The sequence below is a fragment of the Larimichthys crocea genome, chromosome VIII (assembly GCF_000972845.2).
Source record: "Larimichthys crocea isolate SSNF chromosome VIII, L_crocea_2.0, whole genome shotgun sequence".
Classification (NCBI taxonomy): domain Eukaryota; kingdom Metazoa; phylum Chordata; class Actinopteri; family Sciaenidae; genus Larimichthys; species Larimichthys crocea.
Window position 1 is genome coordinate 32,119,435 of NC_040018.1, and position 7,906 is coordinate 32,127,340.

Genomic DNA, 7,906 nt, shown 5'->3' on the forward strand with positions numbered 1-7,906 from the left:
GTGTCCTCATGTGTCTACATCAAATCAGATCAAATCAGATTTTATTTGTACAGTCCAAAGTCACAAAGTACATTTGCCTCAGAGGGCTTTCCAATCTGTACAGGGAGTGACACCCTCTCTCCTTAGACCCTCGGTTCCAGTGAGGAAAAACTTGCCCACAAAAACCTTTAACAGGGAAAAAATGTGGAAGAAACCTCAGGAAGAGCCACAGAGGAGGGATCCCTCTCCCAGGACGGACAGACGTGCAATAGATGTCACGTGTACAGGACAAATCAACACAAACATATTGTACAATTACAATGACTGATAAAATGACAATGAATTACAATGACTGATAAAATGATTACAGTAGCAGATATGGCAGCAATAATGACAGTAGTAATATATGTAGTGGGCGTCATGCAGGATCACAGCAGCAGCCACGATCCACGAGAACCTGCTGGACGACAGAGACAGAAACTCCAGGGAAGTTTGGTTAGTAACATGCATTAATGAGACATGTCCACAGATGGAGAGATGGAGAGATACATGTGTCATAGAGATACATGTGTCTTCATGTGTCTCCATGTGTCCTCATGTGTCTTTATTTGTCCTCATGTGTCTCCATGTGTCTTTATGTGTCCTCATGTGTCTACATGTGTCTCCATGTGTCCTCACGTGGTCTGACTCTGACCCGCCTTCATCTTTTCACCGCTCATGCGCGCTAACCCCACAGAGTGCTCACATGTCCGACAGTCCGTGAAGGCAGCAGCACAGACAGCTCAGTCTTGACTTTGTAGCGGCGGAGACACAGAGACACGGAGACACGGAGACACACGGAGACACACGGAGACACACGGAGACACACGGCTCCTCACCGCCGGAAAAACGACAAATACCGACACATTTACCGCCGAGGCACGCGGTGACACCGAGCGAGCCTGGAGGAGTTTACCGCGAGGAGACGGAGAAAAGAGGAGCAAGAGGAGCAGGAGGAGCAGGAGAGAGGAGGAGGACAGAGAAGAGGACAGAGGAGAGGACAGAGAAGAGGACAGAGAAGAGGACAGAGGAGGACAGAGAAGGAGAGAAGGAGAGAAGGAGAGAGGAGGAGAAAGCAGGAGAGAGGAGTCGCTGCCTGGGACCAGAGGTGAGGAAAAGTTTGGTGTGTGTGTGTGTGTGTGTGTGTGTGTGTGTGTGTGTGTGTGTGTGTGTGTGTGTGTGTGTTGGCCGACCAGGTGAGCTCGTGGCTCTTTTGTTTAAAAAATGAAAAGCTCATTGAATGTGTGGAAACTGCTGGACTGCATGAAAAGAGACACACACAGTGAAACACACACACACACACACACACACACAGTGAAACACACACACACACGCACACACACACAGTCAAAGTGAATCAGATCTGCACTGTTTGACACTTTTAACTGTTGGTTCATTTAAAGGACACACACACACACACACACACACACACACACACACATACCGATCATCAAACTGACACAAACTGCAGTTCCTCTAACGTCCACCTGAGGCTGGCTCCAGAAGTGAGTCAGTCTCCATAAGTCCCCATGTCCAAATGTCCAACTTCACAGCAGAAATAAACATGTTTACAGCCTGGTACAAAAAACAGTTTTGGTCTCTGTAGCTAATTTCCCCGTTCATGACAACTGTACTGAGGGTGAATTTATATACAACTCACCTGTTCACATTATATTAAGGATTAAAGTTATGCAGGGTTAAGAGCGGGGACGCTTTGACTGACAGGTGGGCGTGGTTACAGATGGACTGATGACAGTCAGTGTTGACTGTTGTTGAACCCTGAACAGAACCGGTCCATGAACCAGAACTCTTGGTGTTGGAGGTCCTCCTGATCTGCTCTCGTGGTGATGAAGTGTGTCAGCTGACGACATGCAGCACAGCGTCGCTCACTGTTTTGAAGTCGTGAATATTAAATGAAGTCTCTGTGCACACACAGGTACACTCAGTACATGCAAGTACTGCACTTCAATGTTGAGTACTTCACTTGAGTACTTCCATCATCTGCTGCTTTATACTTCACCTCAAATATTCTCTAAATACAGCCCAGCTCATCTTTACAGAGTGAATGATGCATCAGTAATTCATGTTTTAACATCTGAGTCTGCTCCTCAACAGACACACTGCATTATTCTCCATGATCTCGTATTTGAGCTGGAAACATTTTCATGTGAACAGTTTTTCAGCCTCTTTTAGCTGCTTGTTTTGGCTGTGCAGCTCCTGTCTTCTAAAGAGCAGATGTTGGACACATGTGGACGTCCCAGCAGCTCCTTCCACTGCCTTTAATTACACGCTTGGTTAAGAAAACTTTAGACAACACATTAACACTGCAGGGTTTATGTCTTCTTCCTGTCCTTGTGAGGACATTTGGGACACACTCCCTAGTTTCCTGTGTGTGTGTGTGTGTGTGTGTGTGTGTGTGTGTGTGCTCGGTCGTCTGCAGGGTGTGTCTCTGTGACCGCTCAGCACAGATTTTCTATAAATAAAGTTTTTCTTTTTTTTCTCCTTGTGTCATTAAAGTGGAGCAGCCACGTCACAGCGAGGACGAGACATGAAGGCTGAAAGTTTTTCACTGTGTTCAGGTTCCTCATGGAGTTTTAGAGTTTGTCATTTCAAACCATGAAAAGCTGTGTGTGTGTGTGTGTGTGTGTGTGTGTGTGTGTGTGTGTGTGTGTGTGTGTGTGTGTGTGTGAGAAAGATCATTTCAGACATTGCTTCACGTCTCACCAGAGGGACACGGACCATAGCTTGAGACCCAGCACCCTGTAGCTCATACAATGCTAATATAAGTGTTCGCATTATGTAAGCTGTTTACCTCCATCAGTGTGAATCATATTCACACAGAATGGAAACATCTTCATTGTTTTTCACTTTTATTTTGAAAGTTTTGACAGGAAGTAGTCATCCAACAGGCTAAACTGCTGACAGACTTCCTGTGTTTACTTCCTGATCAGACCTTCAACAATGTTGACATCAGTGACTTCAGATCATATTTGTATTAATAACTTCAGTGTCTGCAGCTTCCTCCAGCTCTCAGCTGACTGACTCTCAGGTTTCTGGGTGTGAGTCTTGGCCTGGTTTAATGTGAGTCAGGTTTGTTACTCCACCACACAAAGTAGTTCCTTTAAAAGAGGCCCGATGTTTCTGCAGCATAAAGACTGCTAATATTAATAACTCACCACAGATGTCCATATCAGGCAGACCGTCATCGCTCTTTCTAAGGTGGACTTCAGTCCTCAAGGTTTCACACAGGTGAAGTAAAGAGAACACTACGTAAACCAGGAAGCTGTAAAACATTTCATGTTTACAGAGGTTTTTGGCCTTTTCAAACTTTTTTATTTTTGACAGAGACAGCTGAGTGACAGGAATGTGTGTATGCATGTATATGTAAATTTATATAGAGAGAATGACATGCAGCTGCAGGGCGGCGGGTCGGAGTCGAGGCCCGGGTCGGAGTCGAGGCCCGGGTCGGAGTCGAGGCCCGGGTCGGAGTCGAGGCCCGGGCCCCGGGTCGAAGTCGCTGAGCCTTCGTACACGGCCGGTCGCTCTGCTCACTGAGCATCTTTGAGTCTGGTGTCCAGATCTTGTACAACTCCGACTGTGACTGTGCAAAACAGCATGCCGAGGACACGACAGCCATGATTTCCCAGACTAGTTTGAGAAGGACTGGTCATCCCTGGTCATGATCAGCTGTCACAGTGCTTTGTTGATCCCGGCACATCACGTTCAAAATGACTGAGAAGTTTAACAGCTGAACATTAAACTTCTCTTTGGTGTATTTCACTGAGTATATGTGAAACATGCTGATTCTCTGTTCAGCACTTCTCCTGACACTCAATCGTTCACGTCTGTCGTGTCAATAACAAACATGTAACCAGCTCAGCTGGACACTTGTTAACTCGCAGGTCGACCACACTCGTGCTGCATTCCAGACTTCCCCCACACACTTCCTCCCAGTCTGCACTGCTTTCTGATAAGCTGTCGTGTTGTAAGAGCAGTTTGTCCAGCTCACAGCAAACATCTCTATCACCACAGAGTCACACAGGACGACCAGAGCAGGCGACGCGTTCACAGGTCTCTGTTAGTCTGGCGTTCAGCTGGTCCTCATGCTGCAGTTTCTGCTGTACATGGTCAAAGGACGCTCTGTCTGTAACACAAACCATATCGGTCCTAATATTTGTGCTAATGTATGTTCAGGTTGTTTCAGCGCAGCGTGCAGCAGCAGCACGAGGTTCAGTCTTATCAGGGAAATGTGATTTACTGCTTCATAATCAGATTCAGCTCCCGAGCTTCAGACGGACGGTGACTGCCTGTGACGCCGTGAGAGAAGTTTCAGATCGGTGAGCGTGAAGGATCGAGATGATCCGAGATGTGATGGCAGAGCAACAGCAGTTCATCCATCAGAGGTCAGGGGCGTGAAGGTTTCCCTACATCAAGGTCAGAGGTCAGCAGGCATTGAAGGTTTTCCTACATCAGGGTCAGAGGTCAGCACGCATTGAAGGTTTCCCTACATCAAGGTCAGAGGTCAGCAGGCATTGAAGGTTTTCCTACATCAAGGTCAGAGGTCAGCAGGCATTGAAGGTTTTCCTACCTCAGGGTCAGAGGTCAGGGGCGTGAAGGTTTTCCTACATCAGGGTCAGAGGTCAGGGGCATGAAGGTTTTCCTACATCAAGGTCAGAGGTCAGGGGCGTGAAGGTTTCCCTACATCAGGGTCAGAGGTCAGCAGACGTTTGCATCCAGACAACATGGTGGCTGCTGTGTTCACTGCACGCCACACGAGGCCTCACTGAGCGCGCCTGGAACACTGTATACTATACACACTACTCCTCCCGCAGTTTTGGCCGCACGTACATAAAAAGGTATCAAAACAACCTGCTCGACTGTGACTTTCGAGAGAGCAAATGGTTTGCCGAAAAATGGCTAAAAAAACACACCAAAAAAATGAATGGGTGTGTATTGGAAGAATGTTCACGAGCTAGAGTGACATCATCGCTAGAGTGGAGAGGGAGAGAAACATTCGGCAAAAATTAATTTGTAAACTGCGCCCAAGGCTGCAAATGTCACTCTACGGAAATAATTCGTACATAGTAGGGATGTAAACGGTTAATCGTCGAAAAGAATTTAATCAATTAAATTAATTAGGTAATTGAATCTACGGCTATTTTCCGTCTTTTTTCATCTAAGTACTTTACCAGATAATTATATGTAGGCTTAATATTGTGTAGACTAAGGCCATATTGTAAGCTTTAAAAAAATATCTGTACCGTATCCCAACTGGTACAATAAAACATTAGTTGAGGAATATAACTATATTTTTTCAGTATATAAGCAATATTTAGCTTTATGTTAAAGACACCGTGAGAAATGTATGTTCTCAGGAAAAAAGCCGCTTATCAGTTAATCGTTAATCGATCGATAAGGTCAATCAACTATCGATTAATGAATGAATCGATCATTTGCATCCCTAGTACATAGAACTGTGGGAAAATTCGTCTTCTCACTCACATTTGTCTGCTGAAGCTGTCAGCTTTATAATTTTGGCGTAACACACAAAGATGCGCCAGCAACACCCATCCACAGCCCCTGGACTACCATGTTAAAAAGGCGGAAACGTTTCTGGAGGAAAGCAGAAGTAACGTTTCTTTGAATCGCTCTAAAGGTCACATTTCTTAATTTTAGTGACACATAATATTTATGTAGACGTTCAGGAAGAGCTCAAGATGCTCACAGTGAAGCCGGTTCAATGATTGGAAATACGGTTTGGCCAGAAATCCTTCCTGTTCGAGGGGTACTTTCAGTGTTTTCTCTCTCTCTCAGCGGTGTCAAATGTCACAGGAGCAGCTGTGGTTGACTGCTCTGATTGGTGGGCTCCACCACACACAAGACAAAAGTCTTTCAGAATAAGAGTCCCTTCAAAATAAGAGCCCATTAAACAGGCAATGATGACACAGATTGTTGTATTAATGTTGAATTTGCTGAGCAGTGTCAATAATAACGTAAGGGGGCGACAGAGTCAGGCACACTCTACATTTCTTTAGAAATGTTTCTAGTTACCTCCTAAACTAGCATGTGGCGTTTTTTAAAGGAGTCTGGTTCAGTGCTCGAGCCACATCAAACACACCTGGTCGGCTTCATAACAAACAGATCAGGTTTAACTGAACCAGCCTGCTAACATGCTAATGTTTGGCAGGTTTATGATGTTCACGCTGTTAGTTTAGTGTGTTAGCATGTTAACATTTTACAAGTAGCATTGGACATTAGAATGTCGACAGCTGGTTTTGGGTGGAGGGACTCTGCCGGTGTAGCTGACAGAATTGTGTTGGGTGATGATGGTGTAGTGGTGTGACAGCTGGGATTGGGTGGAGCCCGTCATTCATGTGTTAGCTAAGAGCTCGCAGCTCAACGTAATCATGGAGCTAACGGAGCTAACGGAACTGGCAGAGGTAACGGAGCTAACGGAACTGGCAGAGGTAACGGAGCTAACGGAACTGGCAGAGGTAACAGAGCTAACGGAACTGGCAGCGCTAACGGAGCTAACGGAACTGGCAGAGCTAACGGAGCTAACGGAACTGGCAGAGCTAACGAAGCTAACACAGAGCTAACGGAGCTAACGCAGAGCTAACGAAGCTAACGCAGAGCTAACTGAACTGGCAGAGTTAACGGAGCTAACGGAACTGGCAGAGCTAACGAAGCTAACGCAGAGCTAACGGAGCTAACGGAACTGGCAGAGCTAACGGAACTGGCAGAGCTAACGGAACTAGCGGAGCTAACGGAACTGGCAGAGCTAACGGAGCTAACTGAACTGGCAGAGCTAACGGAGCTAACGGAACTGGCAGAGCTAACTTAGCTAACGGAACTAGCAGAGCTAACGGAGCTAACGGAACTAGCAGAGCTAGCTCCTCAGCTCAAACCTTAACGGTTTACATGCTAACACAGGTTTGAGGGATCAGTTCCACTGTGATTGGCCTGATTGATCTTTCTTTATTTATTAATGAATGACTTTAATCAAACATGATGAGTGTGTCCCGTCACACGGTTTCAGATTTAAAGTAAATCATATCTGAAGTTTTTCTGAAGCAGTCGGTCTGTTCTCTGTTCTCTGAACTGGATTTTCTCGTCCGCCGTGAACGACACCCGGCTTTCAACTGTCAGACAGGTGTGTGTGTGTGTGTGCGTGTGTGTGTGCGTGTGCGTGTGCGTGTGTGTGTGTGTGTGTGTGTGTTGGGGGTGTGGTGACGACTATGATGTCAAACCTTCATCAATGAACTCAACATGACGGGACGTTCACTGACAGTTGTTGTTTTGTGTTCTGTGGTGTGTGTTTGAATGTGTGAGTCAGTGTGACGTTTGCATGTGTTGGGTGTGTTACAGTGTGTGTTATGTAACACGTCAGATTAAAACCAGACGGCAGCGCACACACACACACACACACACACACACACACACACACACTTGCTGTATATACATCTGTACAATATATTTTATCTTATTGTATTTACTATTGCTTTTTGATATTTTATTATGTATAGTTTGCTTTATAGTATATTTTTATTTTTTGTTGTCACTTGTCACTTTGTGTAATGCTGCTGCTGCACTATAATTTCCCAGCTTGGGATAAATAAAGTATATATATCTATCTATCTATCTATACACACACATAAACACACACACACACACACACACACACACACACTCACACACTCTCACAGTCCATCCAGCAGGTGGAGCTGATGAGCCAGATTTCCCATGATGCTGCAGGGCGTCTGTGACGCTCTCAGACGAGCTGAAAGTAACAGTGACATCTTCTAACACACACACACACACACACACACACACAGACAGACACACACACACACACACACACACACACACACACACAGTCCAGCAGAGT

General features: G+C 45.7%; 1 protein-coding gene across 1 annotated transcript in view; it reads left to right on the forward strand.

The window, feature by feature from the left end:
• Positions 1–622: 622 nt before the first annotated feature.
• kifc3 (kinesin family member C3) overlaps positions 623–7,906 on the forward strand; it is a 31,762-nt gene continuing 24,478 nt past the window's right edge. Inside the window, exon 1 of the mRNA XM_027281214.1 lies at positions 623–1,126. The gene's annotated coding sequence lies outside the window, so the exon portion shown is untranslated. The remainder of the gene's footprint in view (positions 1,127–7,906) is intronic.